This window comes from Nycticebus coucang, chromosome 4 (assembly GCF_027406575.1).
Source record: "Nycticebus coucang isolate mNycCou1 chromosome 4, mNycCou1.pri, whole genome shotgun sequence".
Classification (NCBI taxonomy): Eukaryota; Metazoa; Chordata; class Mammalia; order Primates; family Lorisidae; genus Nycticebus; species Nycticebus coucang.
Window position 1 is genome coordinate 61,152,865 of NC_069783.1, and position 22,046 is coordinate 61,174,910.

The window sequence follows — 22,046 nt, forward strand, 5'->3', positions numbered from 1 at the left end:
AGATGACCTGTGGATTTGGCAAGGTAGAAAAGAGCTGATGATTTTGAGGAATGGTTTCAGTGGAGAGCTGGGGATGAAGTCTTGTTTAGGTAGGGTTAGAGGAAAGGAAGTGGTCGTAATGAGGGTATATGATTTTCTTGGAGAATTTTCCTACAAAACCGAGAAGCAGGTACAGCTGGAAAGAGACAAGGGTTCAAGATATATTTTTTGTGTGGCAGATTACTGCAGCATGTTTGAATGCTGATGGAAATACTTGGTAGAGAAGGAGAAACCAGTGATGTGGTGGGAGAGGAGCTAACCTAAGGAGAAAAATCTTTGAATGACAGAAAAGGATTCAGTACACAAGTAAAAAGGTTAAACTTCAGTAGAGAAGCAGGCATAATTCATTGTTATTAGCAGAGTGGGTGCAACGTGGGTAGAGAAGCAGGTAGGTTGGTAGATTTGGTGTGGGAGGATGTGGACATTCTGTTTGGTCAGGGAAATAATATAAGAGATTATCAGCTGAGAGGAAGGTGACAAGAGTTGATGAAGTATAGAGAGAAAATGCATGAAATTGTCAAAGTGAGAGTGAGTTGACTAGTAAAATGCGGGAGGATTGCTGGGTAGTGCTGAGGACCTTCTTAACTTTGTGTTCATGTATTTAAAATGAATGCAACCAGCGAGTTTGAGTATTTTAATCCAGTTACATTCAGTGCTTGGGTACAGCATGGAATAGGCAGAGTTGGCTTTGACCAAGGTTGGATTTTGTCAGGAATGTATAATTGAAGGAAATAGAGACAAGAAATGTATAGGAGTGGTTATAGTGATGAACCATGGGATATAAGCTAGAAAAGAGGGAAGATAAGGACATACAAAGTGGAGTAGGCAGTGAAAAAGTGAAGAGGATAATGCATTTGAGATTTTTAAAGAGGTTGAAGAATTGCTGGGGTTGGGATACCAGAGTGAGTGGGCTGGAAAGATGGCAAGTGGAAGATTGAGATGATTAATTGTGGAGGATGTGGTTAATGTTATGACAAGATACAGGTGGTGGTCTCCTTGGATCACATATGCTTATGAGTTAAGAGAATGAGCACACGTCCCAATATATTTTAACTGATATGGTCTATATGTTAAATATGAACATACCTTTATTTCCTTTTTAATAATTAACATCTTTTGCACCTTACAGGTACTCCCATTCATCTTTAGAGACTGTAGCTATAAGTAAATGACTGACAGTTGGTGGTTGAGATGGAATAGAGGGAAAGATTTTTGGAAGTAAAAATGGTGTCAAGGAATTTATAGAGGCCAGGTTATTGGACAGATTATCCATGTGGCTCTTGAAGTTGCCAAGAATAATGGTAGGAGAAATGTTTAAGACAGGAAGTCACTTGCTAAAATCTTTACTGTATGAAAGGAGGAATGAGGCAGAAGGATAGATGACTGGAAAATGAAGAGGTGAGGTAAGAAAGGTATTGTTTCTTAGTTTCTAGGCTTGCTTTTAGAGCTTAGATTGCAATGTACTCTGTAGTAGGTTATGTGAATCTTGAACACTTTCCTTGAAACAAAATAGAGCAGTCTTATTTCCTATGTTGTGAATTGTCAAGGTTTATTATTGTTCATAATTTTATATTAGGACTGATTTTTTTTTTTTAAATTGGTATTGGGGTGGCGCCTGTGGCTCAAAGGAGTAGGGCACCAGCCCCATATACCGGAGGTGGTGGGTTCAAACCTGGCCCTGGCCAAAAACTGCAAAAAAAAAAAAAAAAAAAAAAAAAAATTGGTATTCTTACATGTATTGTTTTACCTAGATTTTAAGTGTTTGTTCCAAGTGAAGTACAGCTTTACAAAATTTAATTGTGTTGAGTTCTTTAAGGAATGTAATAGAGCTCCCATAATGCCATAATAGGATATTGCTGTGTTTACAGCAGGATTACCTCCACAGGTGCTTCAGTGTGCCTCTAGATCAGTGTTTTTCAACATTTTTTTTTTTTTTTTTTGTAGAGACAGAGTCTCACTTTATGGCCCTCGGTAGAGTGCCGTGGCCTCACACAGCTCACAGCAACCTCCAACTCCTGGGCTTAAGCGATTCTCTTGCCTCAGCCTCCCGAATAGCTGGAACTACAGGCGCCCGCCACAACGCCCGGCTATTTTTTGGTTGCAGTTTGGCCGGGGCTGGGTTTGAACCCGCCACCCTCGGTATATGGGGCCGGCGCCCTACCGACTGAGCCACAGGCGCCGCCCTTTTCAACATTTTTTTATCTCATGGCACACTTGAACCTATGGTTAACTTTCTGTGGCACACTTAAATTATTTTTATCACACACACACAAAAAAAAAATAGAATGGGGGCGGCGCCTGTGGCTCAGTGAGTAGGGCGCCGGCCCCATATGCCGAGGGTGGCAGGTTCAAACCCAGCCCCGGCCAAACTGCAACAAAAAAAAAAATAGCCGGGCGTTGTGGCGGGCGCCTGTAGTCCCAGCTGCTCGGGAGGCTGAGGCAAGAGAATCGCCTAAGCCCAGGAGTTGGAGGTTGCTGTGAGCTGTGTGAGGCCACGGCACTCTACCGAGGGCCATAAAGTGAGACTCTGTCTCTACAAAAAAAAAAAAAAAAAAAAAAAAAAATAGAATGTACTTACTGTGCTTTGAAGTTCTTTCAAAAATAATTAATCTTTAAAAATTTTCACTGCATATCTGAAATCCTCTCATGGGTTGAAAATCACTGCTCTTGATCAAGAGTTGGCGAACTCTGCCCTCATCCAAGCTTGCTCTTTTGTAAGTAAAGTTGTGTGGGTATATACCCATGTTAATTTGTTGCTTTTATATTACAATGGCAGAGATAAGTAGTCATTAGATTTTGCTCAGTTTAAAATAACTGTAGAACCTCTGTAAGTTGACTACCCAAGGGACTGGGGTCAACATAAGGATCTGGCCCATTGTATTGATAAGTACATGTGGTGCCTGTCCAGTCTACGAAAGTTAGGTCAACTTGAGTTGTCAATGTAGGGAGATAGTCAACTATGGAGGTTCCACTGTATTTACTACCCTGTTTCCCTGAAAATAAGTGTCTTATTTTAAGGTGTGCTCCCAAAGACGCGCTAGGTCTTATTTTTAGGGGGCGTCTTTATCTTTCCTGTAAGTAGGTCTTATTTTCGGAGGATGTCTTATTTTCGGGGAAACAGGGTATCTGGCCCTTTAAGAAAAACTTTACTGATTTATTTACTTTGTATCAGTGGGGTTACAGCTGCTAGTGCTTAAGGAATTTATGTACTCTAGTACCTTTCTGTCTTCTCTATGTTCAATCTTAGGTGTATCCAACCTGCAGCTTGCTGGTCACTGAGTGATTTTGTGAGGGATTTTTTTTTTCTTTTTGCTTATCTTGGTAACTGATACCATGAAGAGTATGCATAGAACCTTTTTTTTTTTTTAAATTAGCTTTTGTTAGTGTTTATGTATTTACTGTGGGGCCCAAGACAACTTTTGTTCTTCCAATGTATGGCAGAAAAGGAAAAAGGTTGGACACTCTTGCAACACTGTTGTTGTAGTCTTATTGCATGTAATCTAACTACACAATTAACAAGGGAGAGCCCATTCATTGTGCCTGTTTTCCAACCCTAAAGAAAGAAACTTTATAGCAGCTTTGGGGAATATTCAGATCTGCATATGTACAAAATATATATTTTTCTGTCTGTATGACCTCAGGCAAATTATCTCTTAGTACCTCATCTGTAAATGGAGATGGTAATAACAGTGCTTTCAGCACTGAGATTGAGATAGTACCTGTAATAAAGGGATTAGAATAGTGTGTGACATAGTAGACACTCAGTAAATGTTACCCTTGTTAGTATTATCTTTATGTGATGATCTAAGCCAGTGGTTCTCAACCTTCCTAATGCCACCCTGGCCCTTTAATACAGTTCCTATGGGTTGCGACCCACAGGTTGAGAACCGCTGATCTAAGCAAGGAGTGCTGAAGGGAACTATCTAGAGAGAAGGGTAGAAAAGGTGAGAAGACTGAAAATATAACATGAGCATTTAGGAGTATTAGAGAAAGATGAACTAGCACAAAAGGTTGGAGTGACCAGAGAAGTAGTAAACCAGGGAGCATGTTAGCAGAAGTGCAGGCTCCAAGTTTTGACCATACTTTGGCTTTTGAGGAGAGGAATTATTGTTTTGCTTCTACAGCAGAATCAATTCATACAGTTTTAAAACTTTCCTTTTTTATAATCATTTTAAGTAAGTAAAGGACTAAGGAAATTAAATTCCTCCAAAGTAGAATGAATTTGCTGGCACCCAGGTGTGTATGTCTTTGTGTATGTGTTTCTATGTGTGTATGGGTGTGTCCTATGGTGACAATTTATAATATTTACCATGTATTTCTTTATGAGCTTTCTTTAAACATTTTTTCCTGTCATTATTTTTTTTCAGCGAACCCAGGGAGTAAGTTGTATCTTTTTGTAATACAGAATTTTCTGACATTGTTTTGGTATCAAGTCTTAGTTTACCTATTTTAAGGTTGATTTTTAAAATGAAATTTTAAGGGATTATGTGAAGAAATTCTACTCTTATGATTTAGTTTAGTTTCTTGTTAGTTTTGTAATTAAAATGCTCAGCGAACTAACTTAAAATTAGACATTTCTAGAAATGTGCTATTGATGCGTCAAATGTGTTCTAATTTTGAGGGAAATTTCAACAAAGAGCCACTGAAGTTGTTCACTGCATGATATAAAAATAGTTCAGCGTGCTAAAGGAAAAATTGCACAAACCATTTTGAACTGAATGCTCAATAGAGATGTTGGTATTTCTGCATCAGGACTTGCATATTTGTTAAAAGTAGAACTGAGTTTGTGAAATGGGGTCAGTGAAATTACTCTAGGATGTCATTATATATGGTCTTTGTCTTATTGGTCTCCGTTGTAATGATATTTTTTGGCAGCTTTGCTAATAGTCATCTAAAGATTTCCTTTGGTAAGTCTGGTCTACTAAAAAAATTTGTGATCTTACTAATCCCAGTATTGTTATCTTAAAAATATTTTAATAGTTTTCATAAAATTTAAAAGCTTATAAGGCTGAGTACAGTGACTCATGCCTAAAATCCTAGCACTCTGGGAGGCGGAGGCAAGATGTTCACTTGAGGTAGGAGTTTGAGACTAACTTGAGCAAGAGCAAGACCCTGTCTCTATAAAAAATGGAAAAAATTAGCTGGTCATGATGGGCCCAAGTACCAGTTACTGGGGAGGCTGAGGAAGGGTATCATTTGAGTCCTGGAGTTTGAATTTATAGTGAGCTATTATGATGCCATTGCACGCCAGGCTGAGTGACAGAGCAAGACCCTGTCTCAAAAGAAAAAATAAAACTTATAAAGATTGGCTTAAATTCAGAGAAGTCATCACTTTAAAAGTTGATACCCTGACTATGTCCAAAAGAGTTTGAAAACCTAAGAATTTAAAATAACACTGTGAGTTAACACTGTGTTGACTAATTGAGGGATGTAAACAGAATAGCAATAGCTATAGAGTATAGAGAGTACATGTTATTAGGCATTTGAGAGGAGTTATCACTAGACGCTGGATTTGGTTCTGAGTTAACCAGCATCTGAGGCAAGAAGACAAGCACATTGACTCATGTATTAGTTCTTCCGACTATAAAAGTACTGTATATACATTTGTTTGCAGAGACTTTTCTTGGAACTTAATCCAAAAAAGAGTTTTATTATAAGAACAAAAGTGTATAAGGTTGCAAAGCACATAAAAAGTATGTGACATTGGGTAAAATCTCCAACTACAAAAGACTCAGAACCACTGTTAAATTGGATAATATTTATGTTGACCCTTTATGAAGACATTTATGAGAGCATCTGGCAGAGGAGCCTAGTTTTCTGATCATCCAATTTAAGGGTACAACTTGAAAAATTTAGAATGGATATTTAATTAAATCATCTAGTGGTATGCTTTCCAGTACAGGGGCAACTAACTACATGTGGCTATTTATGTCCAAATTTAAATTAATTTACATTTAATTTAAAGTTCAATTTTTCAGGTATACTAATGACATTTTAAGTGCTTACTAGTCACATGTGGCTAGAACTACCATCTTGGACAGTGCAAATATGGGACATTTTTGTTTTCACAAAAAGATTTGTTGGCAGTACTCATTTAGCCATTGGTTTCCAAACTGACTAATCTTTAGAATTGTTGGGGTGCTTTGCAATTATAGAGATTTCCATGTCCCTTAGAAGGTCTTGTTCTATCTGTCTGAGATGATACTGGCAAATCTGTCATTTTAGAAAATTCCAGGTTGCTTAAGAACATCAAATTAGGTTTTAGAACTCCATATTTGATTTTCTGATCTCTCTCTGAAGTGAAGCTCTGGTAGATGCTGGATGACAATTCATATATGTGTGTGTGTGTGTGTGTGTGTGTATGAATATATAAGAAATATATATATATTTGTTGTTGTTAAATGTGAGATTAATGTATTTTAGCTATAACACTTACACAGCTGTCAAAGTTAACATAAACATTTGAACCTGTTCATTCATTCATTGAAAGACTAGTTTGTTCTCTTCCATATAAGCGAAGACTGTTGAGGGATAGCTAAAGGTAGAGTAATTTTTTTTAAGAAAAGTTTGGAGTCTTCTTAAGTACTCGCATTGTTATTGTACTTCAGGCAACATCACCTGATCTCATTTTTTACTCTGAGGTGTATACCTTAACTCTCACTTTGATTTTTCTGTTGCCCCTGCCTTGGTTTCAAACTTTGCCATCTTTTGGCAAGACCTGTCTGTAGTTTCTAAACTGGGCCAAGGAGCCCAGAGGCACTGCAAAGAACTCACAGGGGTGCCAAGAGATGCTTAAAAGTTTGAAGGAAACATAGCAGTACCTATGGGAAGCCACACAAACTATAGTCAGCCCTCCTGTGGGTTCCACACAAAGTATAGTCAGCCCTCCTGTGGGTTCCACATCTGTGTGTTCAACCAACTGTGGATCAAAAATATTTAGAAAAAAAATTGTGTCTGTACTAAACATGTACAGACTTTTTTCTTGTCATTGTTTCCTAAACAATACAGTATAACAAGTATTTATATAGCATTTACAATGTGTTAGGTAGTATAAGTAATATAGAGATGCTAAAGCATATAGGAGTGTGTGTGTGGGTTATATGGAAATACTGTACCATTGTCTATCAGGGACTTGAGCATCCCAGATTTTGGTATCCTTGGAAGATCCTGGAACCAACCCCCATGGGTACCAAGGGACAGCTATACTATTGGGTTGAAGTAGTTCAGTTTCAAAAATAGATTGCTATATTTCTTTCAATAATATCATAATTTTATAAAGCTTGGTTTGGGGCAGTTGCTTTGATAAAAAGTAGATACCATGTGAAAAATCTATGTGGAACAGGCAGTATCCAATGTGATTCCTAAGTTGAGAAATTGTAAAGTGTCCAACACAGGACTTTTTAGGATATATACCCTTCTTAAGTTGTTTGGACCTGAATATTTAATAAACAGAATGATAGATATTTCTTTAGGTCTGGGGATGAAGGAGTCTGTGAAAAATTACCAACTCTTAAGGGCCTTGTAAACCCAGAAAGTTTGGAAATCTCTGGTGTAGGATTGTGTGCCGTAATGCTTTTTACTACCTGGTTCTTTGCCTATATTACTGTCATAATTATCCTTCTAAAATGAACCTTCTATAGTTCCTCTTTGTTTATTGGATATACATTTAGCCTGATAATTTAATCTTTTAAATATGTCCTTATTCTATTTCACTACTCTTCTTATCATTTTTCTTAAGATTCCAAAATCTTAGGCTGGGTGCAAGTGGCTCATGGCTGTAATCTTAGAACTCTGGGAGGATGAGGCAGGTAGATTGATTTAGCTCAGGAGTTTGAGACCAGCCTGAGCAAGATTGAAACCCCCGTTTCACTAAAAATAGCCAGACATTGTGGTGAGCACCTATAGTCCCATATACTCGAGAGGCTGAGGCAAGAGGATCTTGAACCCAAGAGTTAGAGGTTGCTGTGAACTCTGATGCCAGGGCACTCTGCCGGTCTCTAGACTGAGACTCTGTCTCAAAAAAAATAGTCTCTCTCAAGTTTTATCTATCTTTTATTCTTCTTTTTTCCTCTCCAAAAATTATTAAATGCAGAGCCATGTAGGTAAAACTCTATTTCAAAGTTAAACTTAATTGAAACTGGATTTATTTATGCAGTAAGTGTGACTATACATTAAGTTTATGGTTCAGTTTTAATTTGAGGAATAATTTACAAAGTAACTTTTAAAAAGTTGGTTAATTCATTTATTTTAATAGCTTTTTTTTTTTTAGAGACAGAGTCTCATTGTGTCACTTGGTAGAGTGCCATGGTGTGACAGCTCATGGCAACCTCCAGTTCTTGGGCTTAGGCAATTCTCTTGCCGTAGCCTCCTGAGTGGCTGGGACTACAGGTGCCCGCCACAACGCCTGGCTATTTTTTGTTGCAGTTTGGCTGGGACCGGGTTTGAACCTGCCATCCTCAGTTTTCGGGGCCAGTGCCCTACTTACTGAGCCACAGGCGCTGCCCTATTTTAAAAGCTTTTAATGAAATAATTTTAGGTTTACAGAAGAATTGCAAACACAGTATAGAGAGTTCCTATATACTCATTGCCCACCTTCCTATGTATAACATTCAGGTAAATAAATTTATAATTGCCATTCATCAAAACTAAGAGATTAATGTTAGTACAATATTATTAGGTAAACTACAGACTTACTTAGATTTCACCACTGTTTTTCTTTTTTAAAAATTTCACCACTGTTACTCTTTTTTAAAAATTTGAGACAGAGTCTCACTTTGTTACCCTCAGTAGAGTGCTGTGGCATCATAGCTCACAGCATCCTCAAATTCTTGGGTTCAAGTAATTCTCTTGCCTCAGCCTCCCTAGTAGCTGGGATTACAGGTTCCTGCCACAATGCCTGGCTATTTTTTTTTTTTTTTTGTTTGTTTAACAGGCCCAGGCTGGGTTTGAACCCACCAGCCCCAGAGCATGTAACTGGCACCCTAACCACTGAGCTACAGGCACCCAACCCATTATCCTTTTTCTGTCCATGGTTACAATCTATTGTACCACATTACATTTACTTGTCACATCTCCTCTAAATCTTCTCTAACCTGTGACAGTTTTTTAGTCTTTATTTATTTTTCTTGATCTTGATAGTTTTGCAGAATGCTGATTAGGTACTTTGTAGAATGTCACTGAAATTGGGTTTGTTTAATTTTTTTTTTAAATGATTGGACTGTGGTTACAGAATTATGGGACGATACCGCAGAGCTAACACAATATCAGAGAGCACATAATATCATGACTTATCTCTGGTGATAGTCACCTTTATCATTTAGTCTCTGGAGTTTCTCTATTCTTTTTTTTTTTTTTTTTTAATTAAATCATAGCTGTGTACATTAATGCAATCATGGGGCACCATACACTGGTTTTATATACCATTTGATGTATTTTCATCACACTGGTTAACATAGCCTTCCTGGCATTTTCTTAGGTATTGTGTTAAGACATTTATATTCTATATTTAGTAAGTTTCACAAATGCCCTTGTAAGATGCACCATAGGTGTAGTCCCACCAATTACCTTCCCTCCGCCCAACCTCCCTTCTCCCCTCCCCTCCCTTTCCCCTTCCCTCATATTCTTAGGTTATAATTGGGTTATTGCTTTCATATGAAAGTTATAAATTAGTTTCATAGTAGGGCTGAGTACATTGGATACTTTTTCTTCCATTCTTGAGATACTTTACTAAGAAGAATATGTTCTAGCTCCATCCATGTAAACATGAAAGAGGTGAAGTCTATATCTTTCTTTAGGGCTGCATAATATTCCATGGTGTACATATACCACAATTTATTAATCCATTTGGTAGGTCTATGGGCACTTGGGCTTCTTCTATGACTTAGCCTTTATGAACTGGGCTGCAATAAACATTCTGGTACAAATATCTTTGTTATAATGTGATTTTTGGTCTTCTGGGTATATACATAGTAGAGGAATTGTAGGATCGAATGGCAGGTCTGTTTTTAGATCTCTAAGTGTTCTCCAAACGTCTTTCCAAAAGGGATGTATTAGTTTGCATTCCCACCAGCAGTGTAGAAGTGTTCCCTTTTCTCCACATCCATGCCAACATCTCTGGTCTTGGGATTTTGTGATATGGGCTAATCTTACTTCAGTTAAATGATATCTCAAAGTAGTTTTGATTTGCATTTCTCTGATGATTAAGGATGATGAACATTTTTTCATATGTCTGTAGGCTGAGCACCTGTCTTCTTCAGAGAAGTTTCTCTTCAAGTCCCTTGCCCACCCTGAGATGGGATCACTTATTCTTTTCTTGCTAATACGTTTGAGTTCTCTGTGGGTTCTGGTTATTAAATCTTTGTCGGAGACATAACCTGCAAATATCTTCTTCCCTTCTGAGGGCTGACTGCTTGCTTTACTTACTGTGTTCTTGGCTGTGCAGAAGCTTTTTAGTTTGATCAGGTCCCAGTAGTGTATTTTTGAAGCTGCTTCAATTGCCCTGGGGGTACTCCTCATAATTAATATTCGCCCAGGCCGATTTCTTCAAGAGTTTTCCCTGCACTTTCTTCTAGTATTTTTATAGTTTCATGTCTTAAGTTTAAATCTTTAATCCAGTCAGAGTCTATCTTAGTTAATGGTGAAAGGTGTGGGTCCGGTTTCAGTCTTCTACAGGTTGCCAGCCAGTTTACCCAGCACCATTTGTTAAATAGGGAATCTTTTCCCCACTGAATGTTTTTGGCTTGTCAAAACAAAAAATTGGCTTGTCAAAGATCAAATAACGGTAAGTAGCTGGGTTCATCTCTTGGTTCTCTATTCTGTTCCATACATCTACCTCTTTGTTTTTGTGCCAGTACCATGCTCTTTTGATCACTATCGATTTATAGAATAGTTTGAGGTCTGGTAACGTGATTCCTCCTGCTTTGTTTTTATTTCTGAGTAATGTCTTGGCTATTTGAGGTTTTTTCTGATTCCGTATAAAATGAAGTATTATTTCCTTTTAAGATCGTTAGAGTATGACGTTTTAATAGGGATTGCATTAAAATTGTATATTGCTTTGGGTAGTATGGACATTTTAACAATGTTGATTCTTCCCAGCCATGAGCATGGTATATTTTTCCATTTGTTAACACTTTCAGCTGTTTCTTTTCTTAGAGTTTCATAGTTCTCTTTATAGAGATCTTTCACATCCTTTGTTAGATAAACTCCCAAATATTGCATTTTCTTTGGTACTACTGTGAATGGAATAGAGTCCTTGACTGTTTTTTCAGCTTGACTTTTCTTGGTATATATAAAGGCTACAGATTTATGAATGTTGATTTTGTAACCTGAGACACTGCTGTATTCCTTGATCACTTCTAAAAGTTTTGTAGTAGAATCCCTGGTGTTTTCTAGATATACAGTCATATCATCTGCAAAGAGTGAAAGTTTGGTCTCTTCTGACCCTATATGGATACCCTCGATTGCCTTTTCTTCCCTAATTGTGATGGTTATAACTTCCATTACAATGTTAAAGAGCGTGGAGACAATGGGCAACCTTACCTGGTTCCTGATCTGAGTGGAAATGATTTCAGTTTAACTCCATTCAATATGATATTGGCTGTGGGTTTACTGTAGATGGCCTCTATCAGTTTAAGAAATGCCCCTTCTATACCAATTTTCTTAAGTGTTCTGATTATGAAGGGATGCTGGATATTATCAAAAGCTTTTTTTATCAATTGAGAGAATCATATGGTCTTTGTTTTTTAATTTGTTTATGTACTGAATTATATTTATAGATTTATGTATATTGAACCAGCCTTGAGACCCTGGGATGAAACCCACTTGGTCATGGTGTATAATTTGTTAGATGTGTTGCTGGATTCTGTTTGTTAGGATCTTGTTGAATATTTTTGTATCAATATTCATTAGTGATAGTGGTCTATAATTTTCTTGTTGGGTCTTTTCCTGGTTTGGGGATCAGGGTGATGTTTGCTTTATAGAACGTGTTGGGTAGTATTCCTTCTTTTTCTATATTTTGGAAAAGGTTGAGGAATATAGGTACTAATTCCTCCTTAAAGGTTTGGTAGAATTCTGACATGAAGCCATCTGGTCCTGGGCTTTTCTTTTTAGGGAGATTTGTATAGTTGATGGTATTTCAGAACTTGATATAGGCCTGTTCAACATTTCCACTTGATTCTGGCTAAGTCTTGGAAGGTGGCATGCTTCCAAGTATTGGTTAATTTCCTTCAGATTTTCATATTTCTGAGAATAAAGTTTCTTGTAATATTCATTAAGGATTTTTTGAATTTCTGAGGAGTCTGTTGTTATTTCGTCTTTGTCATTTCTTATTGATGAAATTAGAGATTTTACTCTTTTTTTCCTGGTTAGGTTAGCCTAAGGTTTATCTATTTTATTGACCTTTTCAAAAAACCAACTTTTGGATTTATTGATCTGTTGTATAATCCTTTGGTTTTAAATTTCATTTAATTCTGCTCTAATTTTGGTGATTTCTTTTCTTCTGCTGGGTTTGGCGTTGGAATGTTTTTCCTTTTCCAGTTGCTTGAGATGTCCCATTAAGTTGTTAACTTCCTCTCTTTCCGTTCTCTTGAGGAAGGCTTGCAGTGCTATAAATTTCCCTCTTAGGACTGCCTTTGCAGTATCCCAGAGGTTCTGATAATTCGTGTCTTCATTGTCATTTTTTTCCAAAAATTTGGTAATTTCCTTCTTAATCTCATCTCTGACCCAGCTATCATTCAGCATAAGGTTATTGAACTTCAATGTTTTTGTATGAGTATGCAGATTCCTGTTGTTACTGAGTTCAACTTTTATTCCATGGTGGTCCGAGAAGATGCAAAAAATAATTTCTGTTCTTTTAAATTTACTGAGGTTAGACTTGTGACCTAAGATGTGATCAATTTTGGAGTATGTTCCATGAGCTGATGAGAAGAATGTGTATTCAGTTTTGTTGGGATGAAATGTTCTGTAGATGTCTGTTAAATCTAAATGTTGGATGGTTAAGTTTAAATCTAAAATTTTTTTGCTCAGCTTCTTATTGGAGAGTCTATCTAACACTACCAAAGGAGTGTTAAATTCTCTGACTATTATGGAGCTGGAGGAAATCAAGTTGCTCATGTCTGTTAGAGTTTCTTTTATAAATTGAGGCACATTCTGGTTGGGTGCATAAATATTAATAATTGAAATCTCATCATATTGAGTATTACCCTTAACAAATATGAAGTGACCATTTTATTCTTCCTTACTTTTGTTGGTTTAAAGCCTATTGTATTCGCAAATAGAATTGCAGCACCTGCTTTTCTCTGATTTCCATTTGCCTGAAATATAGATGACCATCCCTTCATGCTGAATCTATATTTATCTTTTAAGGTAAGATGAGATTCTTGTATACCACAGATATCTGGCCTGAGTTTTTGTATCCAGTCAGCCAACCTCTGCCTCTTTAGGGGACAATTTAAGCCATTCATATTAATTGAGAATATTGATAAGCCTGGTAGAATTTGGGGTATTGAGTTTTTCGAAAGTCCAGTGAACATTTTTAATCCTTTTGCCACTGTGGATGTTGGAGTTTGATGAAAAGTTTCTGAGTAAGTTTTCTTTTGTGGTGGTCATTATGGAGGATAGGTCTGAGAATATCCTGGAGAGGTGGTTTAGTTATGGCAAATTTCTTCAACATGTGAATGTCCTTAAAGTACTTAATTTCTTCATCATAAATGAAACTCAGTTTAGCTGGATACAGGATCCTGGGTTTAAAGTTATTTTGTTTTAGGAGATTAAAAGTTGATGACCACCCTCTTCTAGCTTGAAAGGTTTCAGCAGAGAGATCTGCAGTCATTTTAATGTTCTTCCCTTTGTAGGTTATAGTTTTCTTACGTCTGGCTGCTTTCAAAATTTTCTGCTTCATGTTAACTTTAGTGAAGTTAATTATGATGTGCCTGTGGAATGTCTTATTTGGGTTGATTCGTGCTGGGCTTCTGAAACTGTCTGCTGTCTAAATTTCAGAATCTCTTGGCATGTCTGGAAAATTCTCTTCCATAATTTCATGAAGAAGAGCCTCTGTGCCTTGTGAAGCCACTTCATCATCTTCAGGGATTCCTATGAGGCAAATATTAGTTTTCTTTGAATTATCCCAGAACTCTCTGAGAAAATGATCCATTTTTGCTCTCCATTTCTCTTCTTCTTTGAGAGTTTGGGAGTGTTCAAAAGCTTTGTCTTCATTGTCAGAAATCTTTCTTCTGCTTGCTCCATTCTGTTACTGAGGGATTCTACTGTATTTTTCATATCTTTGAGGGCTGCAAATTCTGGTCTCAATGTGTCAAAATCTGTGGTGGTTTTGTCTTTAAATTCGTTTAATTCTGGAGGCAACTTTTGAAATGCTCCTGGAATTTCTGATTCCAACTTTTCCTCTGTTCTATTAATCTAGTTTGCAATCCATATTCTGAATTCGATTTCCGACATCTCGGCCATCTGTTTATGAATGGGATCTTCTGTTGGTTCTAAAATATCTTTCCTTGGAGGAGTTGATCTACTCTGGTTATTCATGTTACCGGAGTTTTTCTGCTGATTCAGCTCCATGATTGTTTTACACTGTTTGATACAGAGAAGTTGGGTTGGGGGCTCCAGAAGTAGTGATTAACCAGCCCTTTGCCCAAAAGCTGGGGCTGGTGTCTGTACCTTTTCCACTGGAACTTTGGCAAGGACCCGTACAGTGCTACAGCCTAAGAAACTGGGGACCTGCTTGGTGTGGTGGGGCTAAGTGGCTCTGTCTTGTTTTCATCTGGTCTCTGTCCTACCCTAGTGAATCAGTTACTCTGGGTTGAAGTCTCAGCTGTGGAGAAATACCAGCAATTAAGTCACACCGCCCCCAACAGGCAACAATTGGAAAAGGAAAATCAAACCTTCCCACAACCATATACCCAATGTACCACTTGGATAGTCTTTGGGTGATTGGCCCAGTTCAAGAGATCCAAATCAATTTTCTCAGTCAGCACCTGTCTTAGGTGGGAGAGTTTAAAAGGTCTGTGACAACTAGATCTTAGGGGTCTGCTGGCAACTCACGTATGAGTCACTGGTGCTCCGTGAGGTCAAGAGGACCCACCCAGCAAATAGATTAGTCTGGGAAGGTTGATGTGTCCTCCCCACTCTTGCATCTCTGTCACACCCAGTCATTGATAACCCCACAGGGCTGTGCCCCAGTTCCCTCCAATGAGCAGATATTCCAGGGGGTTGCACCTGCCTGAATCACAGGGAGATCTATGTCTCCTCAGCTAGGCCGCTGCTCTCTGCCAGTATCCGGCAGGGGGATGTGAGGCCTGACAACCTCGGGTGCTTAATGAGGCTGGGGTGGTTCACTCAGTTCCAACCCCGCCCCTGATTGTTGTTGCTGACAGAACAAAATATCTTGGCAAAATTTGTTTCTGTCCTGGCGATATTCCCCTGGATATCAGAAGGTGTTTGAGTTCACAGAAATTGCAACTCAGGCCCGGGCTGTGCAGCTGCTTGGTCTTGGCTACAGTTTATTTTGGGGCAGCATGGTTAGCTGTGAGTTCCAGCCTCTGCCTGCCCTCCTTTGTCTCAGCAATGATCACCTGAGGGCCGGGTGCATCTAAGCTCAGTAAAGCAGTCCTCTGGGTCAGCCCCGCCCGAGAGTCTATGGTCCCCGTGCTCCGCCCAGGCTGGTACCGCCTCAGGCAAACCCTTTACTCACTGTGCCTGTGTTTCTGTCCCTGATCTGTTCTGCCAGTGGTCGCCACCAGAAAAAATGCCTGGCAGGCCCGCCCCACGATGGCAGGGGGGCCCCCAGCTTCCTTCCCCGCTGGGCTTTTTCAGCCGTCTTGGAGCTAGTGGAAATGCGCCCGGTGGTTTTGTTCACTATCGGCGAGTGTACTTTCATTTTCTCCAAGCGGCGGGTGAGATCTTGCAGCGGCCGCTGGCGCCTCCTTCTGCGTTGTCTTTTCTGAATCTGAGTTAACTACTCCTGGAATAACTTCAAAGTTTTTAGTATAATTTGAACTTCTACTAATTATAATTTCAACCGTTCTAGGCAAAAGTTGCTTTTTCATTGCAGTGGGGATTAAAGTAACACCGTCCCATTTGGATAATAAGACATTCTTTTCACTTGCTAAATTTAAACCTGCACTTTCAGGCGTGTTTCTTTGGAGATTATGAATAGTGAATTCAGGCGCCTGAGGATTTAAAGTGGACGGTTGCTGCGTGCTCTGCAGTGCAGCACGATCTCCCTTGGGGTCAGGGCTGGGAGAACGCCCCCTCTCTAGTTTTTTGATTTTCTCATTTCCTGTTCCTCAGGATCTGAGTCACCCTTGTCATTATTCAAGGGGGTCCCATCCTTATGAAATTTTGATTTACATTCATTTTTCCAATGTCGCCCCTTTTTATAACGGGGGTATAAGCCGGGTGGGTCTCCCCTCGGCTTATTGGCATGGGACCGTTTACAGTCTTTCTGCATATGTCCTGGCTTGCCACAATTGTAGCAAGTGTTAGCAGGAGCTCTTGGCCCCTTACCTCCTTTATTGAAGGTATTTTTAACATAGGCGCTGAATTTTTGTCCTTGCATTGCTGCAGCATAGGCCATACTTTGGACTATAGCTGGTGAGGCATCCATGTATGCTTTAATATAATCTGGTAAAGTACCTGTTTTTCTTAGAGGACGTATAAGGTCCTGACACAGCGTGTTGGCATTTTCCCATGCTAACTGTTTAAGCAACAGTGATGTGCCCTCAGACGGGGGGAGCATTCTGTTAATGGCTTTTTCCAGCCTTGAAATAAAGTCTTGGTACGGTTCTTCAGTACCTTGTCTAATGTTAGCTAAAGTGCCACCCTTGGCACCTGGAGGAGGGATTCTGCGCCAGGCGCTAACAGACCCCTCCTCCACGAACCAAGGGCTGACAAGCTTAATAAAATGCATAAGATCCTCCAGCCGTTTGAGGGACACACTGAACCCGTTTTTAGCCAACATACGCTGTAACATAATACTCAGCATTCTTTCTTCCTTAGTTAATGCGTGCCCCATGAATTCTGTGATTACTTACACTTAACCGGTCAGCCTTTACCGGCGGGTCTGCAGCTCCCTGGTAAGAGCCGCCCTCAACCTTGAAAAAGAAAGAAAAGGAGAGAAGATTACCTGTCCTTCAGGTCCCTGTTCGGGCGCCACCTGCCGCGGACCGCCCTGTCGGTGGGCTCCAGTCCGAGGGAAAGTAGGGAGAAGGAACGAGGAAGGTTGAGAGATTGGCGAAGGAATGACAGACTGACACACTACGGGTGAGGTATGCAGCTGTAAATTTACTGGGTACACATGTTGGTATTTATACATTTTTACAGAGCTTGCAATCTTTCTGCTTACATGCGCGGGTTATCTTTGTGTTTGTAAGTGTGATTTATCATGCATTGTTATGTCTTAAGGTTCCGCTTCCCGGAGGGTAGCGGTTATTAGTCAACTCTGCCCGCTTCTTCCTATCTCAGGAATGTTACTGCCTCTAACTCTTTTCTTAGTTTCTTATTATCTTTTTAGAACAGCTTGATATTTTCTTTATACTAATGCTTGACTAATTTTACATTTACTATTTGATCTTATTGTTATTGATAATTATAATTTTGATTTAGAGTAAATTTCTTGACAAGTATTAGTTTTTTTATTGATTTTTATTATGCGTGACAGCTGGTGAAGTAAGATGTTCTGAACAGGACTTCATGGTGGGTGGATGTGTTTCAGTGACTTTGTAACTTATGTAGATAATTTGTATTTTGTGTCCTTAGGCTTATCGTCTTAGCTCACTGGTATTTATGGTGGGAAAACATCTTTATGTGCTCATTGTTGGTGCCACTGAGTCTAATAGCTCATGAGGTGGTGTTATATCTGGATCAACAGTGTATTGTGTTCATTCTTAAGAAAGTACATATTGATAGTTTATCAGAACAAACAAACTTCTGGTACAGAATGACAAACACATGAGTAGACGCCACAATCTTTAAACTTAAGCGGGTAACTGAGCATGCTAGGCAACATTTCTGATGCTGTGCATACTGGGGGCGCTGGGGGCAAAGCTCCGGGGAGCACAAACCACCTTCCCGTCGTTCTATAACGCGGACAGCACTGCCTCACTACGGCTATATGCCGTGGGCGCGGCAAGTTCAGAATTGCAGGTAGAGAATACATACAGTTTTACATAGTTTTATGCCCGGCAGGAGAGTGCCATGGCATCCTAGTAGGGGAAGTAGGTCCAGTTTTCAGAGGGTCTCTCCTGTGGGATAAAATGGGAGGACTTTTGAACTCTGCTCGCTTGTTTGTATGGAGTACTGCGAGCTGTTCTCATGCGGGAGGGGACTCCCATCCGCTTGGTGATGGATTTTGTACCTTTTGTTTGTATCCTTGGGGTCACAGATCTTCTCAGCAGGGTTGATGTGCGTTCTTCTACCTTCTCTCTTGGCTCAGCTCTAATCCACCAGTTACTTGCTAAACTTCTGTCCTTTAACTCTCCTTCTGGATGGGAGCTCCTGTGGAAAGCTGGCTTCAGTCAGCCATCTTGCCTCCACCGCCCCACCCCAAGAGTTTTCAGTTTCTGTATTCTAAAGTTACTATTTTACCCTTATATACTCTCTATTTATTGGAAACCAGTCCCTAAATCCAAGATATACTTGTGGGGAGGGGAATTAAATTCCATGTCCTGGAAGAATTATCAACTGGGAATAGAAGTATCAAAGGCTTTGTGATGTATTAAAACCACCATGGATCTAATATGTTTTTGGAGAGCTCTTTGAGTTTATGTAACTCTCTTGGTTCTCTTTAAAATTCTGGTTACTAATTTAAAAATCATTAGTAGCTTTTCCCTGTAGCAATTTTCACTGTGTTCTAATGGTAATTTTCCATTTCCCTTATTCCTTCAACATTTATTTTTGTAATTCTTTTGTAAGAAATATTTGTACTTTATTTTTCATTTATTTATTTGGTTATGTATATCAGTGTGGACTTAATAAACATTTATAAAATAACCATTTGAGATCATTACTGCCTTTGGTACTGAGGTTCTGACAAGGAGATACATTGTTGTAACATGACTTCTGTTTTTCAAAAGAACCTTTAGTTTGAAATAATTTCAGATTTATAGAAAAGTTACAAAAGTAGTAAAAAGATTTCCAATACCTTTCGCCCAGATTCCCCTGTGGCAACATTTTACTATATTTGCTTTATTATTCTCTCACATTCTCTATGTAATTTTTATTTTCTTAACATTTGAGAGTAAATTGCACGTTGGTTCCCCTTTACCCATGAATACTTCATTGTATATTTCCTAAAAACAAGGATACTTTGTTGTATAATCACAGTTCAAGTTATCAAAATCAGGAAATTAAATTATATAATGCCATTACTTAATCTATAGACCTAATTCAAATTTCTCCAATTAACCCCAAGAATTGTGTTTATAGCAAAAGAAGAATTTTTTTTTCTCCCTAGACCAGGACAATCATATGTTAAATTTGGTTTTTACATCTCTGTAATCTTTCATCTGGTAGAGTTCCTCCATCTTTGTTTTGACACTTGACTCTCAACTGTCATTTGACCTTGCGACTTTTGAAGAATGTTTCTCAGTTTGGGTTTGTTTGATATTTACTTATGATTAGGTTCAGATTATGAATTTTTGGCAAGAATGCCAAAGTGATGCCATGTACTCACTGCATTGTGTTAGGGGTCACATGATATTGATTGGTCTTATTATTGTTATTATTATTATTTATTTTTTGAGACAGTGTCGCTCTATCACACTGTACTAGGGTGCAGTGACATATTCATAGCTCAGTGCAACCTCAAACTCCCAGGTTTAAGTGATCCTCCTGCCTCAGCCTCCCGAGTAGTTGAAAAGGCCATATTGGTCCCATTATTAATGATGTTAATTTTTTTTTATTATTCTTGGGGATTAATTGAGGGTACAATAAGCCAGGTTACACTGATTGCAATTGTTAGGCAAAGTCCCTCTTGCAATCATGTCTTGCCCCCATAAAGTGTGACACACACCAAGGCCCCAGCCCCCTCCCTCCATCCCTCTTTCTGGTTTTCCTCCCCCCCCATAACCTTAATTGTCATTAATTGTCCTCATATCAAAATTGAGTACATAGGATTCATGCTTCTCCATTCTTGTGATGCTTTACTAAGAATAATGTCTTCCACGTCCATCCAGGTTAATACGAAGGATGTAAAGTCTCCATTTTTATAAATAGCTGAATAGTATTCCATGGTGTACAAATACCACAGCTTGTTAATCCATTCCTGGGTTGGGGGCATTTAGGCTGTTTCCACATTTTGGCGATTGTAAATTGAGCTGCAATAAACAGTCTAGTACAAGTGTCCTTATGATAAAAGGATTTTTTTCCTTCTGGGTAGATGCCCAGTAATGGGATTGCAGGATCAAATGGGAGATCTAGCTAGAGTGCTTTGAGGTTTCTCCATACTTCCTTCCAGAAAGGTTGTACTAGTTTGCAGTCCCACCAGCAGTGTAAAAGTGTTCCCTTCTCTCCACATCCACGCCAGCATCTGCAGTTTTGAGATTTTGTGATGTGGGCCATTCTCACTGGGGTTAGATGAAATCTCAGGGTTGTTTTGATTTGCATTTCTCTAATATATAGAGATGATGAACATTTTTTCATGTGTTTCTTAGCCATTCGTCTGTCATCGTTAGAGAAGGTTCTATTCATGTCTCTTGCCCATTGACATATGGGATTGTTGGCTTTTTTCATGTGGATTAATTTGAGTTCTCTATAGATCCTAGTTATCAAGCTTTTGTCTGATTGAAAATATGCAAATATCCTTTCCCATTGTGTAGGTTGTCTCTTTGCTTTGGTTATTGTCTCCTTAGCTGTACAGAAGCTTTTCAGTTTAATGAAGTCCCATTTGTTTATTTTTGTTGTTGTTGCAATTCCCATGGCAATCTTCTTCATGAAGTCTTTCCGCAGGCCAGTATCTTCCAGTGTTTTTCCTATGCTTTCTTGGAGGATTTTTATTGTTACGTGCCTTCAATTTAAGTCCTTTATCCATTTTAAATCAATTTTTGTGAGTGGGGAGAGGTGTGGGTCCAGTTTCAGTCTTTTACATGTAGACATCCAGTTCTCCCAACACCATTTATTGAATAGGGAGTCTTTCCCCCAAGGTATGTTCTTGTTTGGTTTATCGAAGATGAGGTGGTTGTAAGATGTTAGTTTCATTTCTTGGTTTTCAATTCGATTCCAAGTGTCTATGTCTCTGTTTTTGTGCCAGTACCATGCTGTCTTGAGCACTATGGCTTTGTAGTACAGACTAAAATCTGGTATGCTGATGCCCCCAGCTTTATTTTTGTTATAGAGAACTGCCTTAGCTATACGGGGTTTTTTCCGGTTCCATACAAAACGCAGAATCATTTTTTCCAAATCTTGGAAGTACGATATTGGTATTTTGATAGGAATGGCATTGAATAGGTAGATTGCTTTGGGAAGTATAGACATTTTAACAATGTTGATTCTTCCATCCATGAGCATGGTATGTTCTTCCATTTGTTAATATCCTCTGCTATTTCCTTTCTGAGGATTTCATAGTTTTCTTTATAGAGGTCCTTCACCTCCTTCGTTAGGTATATTCCTAGGTATTTCATTTTCTTTGAGACTATGATGAAGGGAGTTGTGTCCTTAATTAGCTTCTCATCTTGACTGTTATTGGTGTATACAAAGGCTACTGACTTGTGGACATTGATTTTATATCCTGAAACATTACTGTATTTTTTGATGACTTCTAGGAGTCTTGTGGTTGAGTCTTTGGGGTTCTCTAAGTATAAGATCGTGTCATCAGCAAAGAGGGAGAGTTTGACCTCCTCTGCTCCCATTTGGATTCCCTTTATTTCCTTGTCTTGCCTAATTGTATTGGCTAGAACTTCCAGCACTACGTTGAATAGTAAAGGTGACAGAGGACAACCTTGTCTGGTTCCAGTTCTAAGAGGAAAAGCTTTCAGTTTTACTCCATTCGGTAAAATATTGGC

The 22,046-nt window shown here is 38.8% G+C and overlaps 1 protein-coding gene across 4 annotated transcripts in view; it reads left to right on the forward strand.

The window, feature by feature from the left end:
* The window catches only part of EHBP1 (EH domain binding protein 1), a 412,692-nt gene that overhangs the window by 7,722 nt on the left and 382,924 nt on the right, over positions 1-22,046 (forward strand). The window lies entirely within an intron of this gene.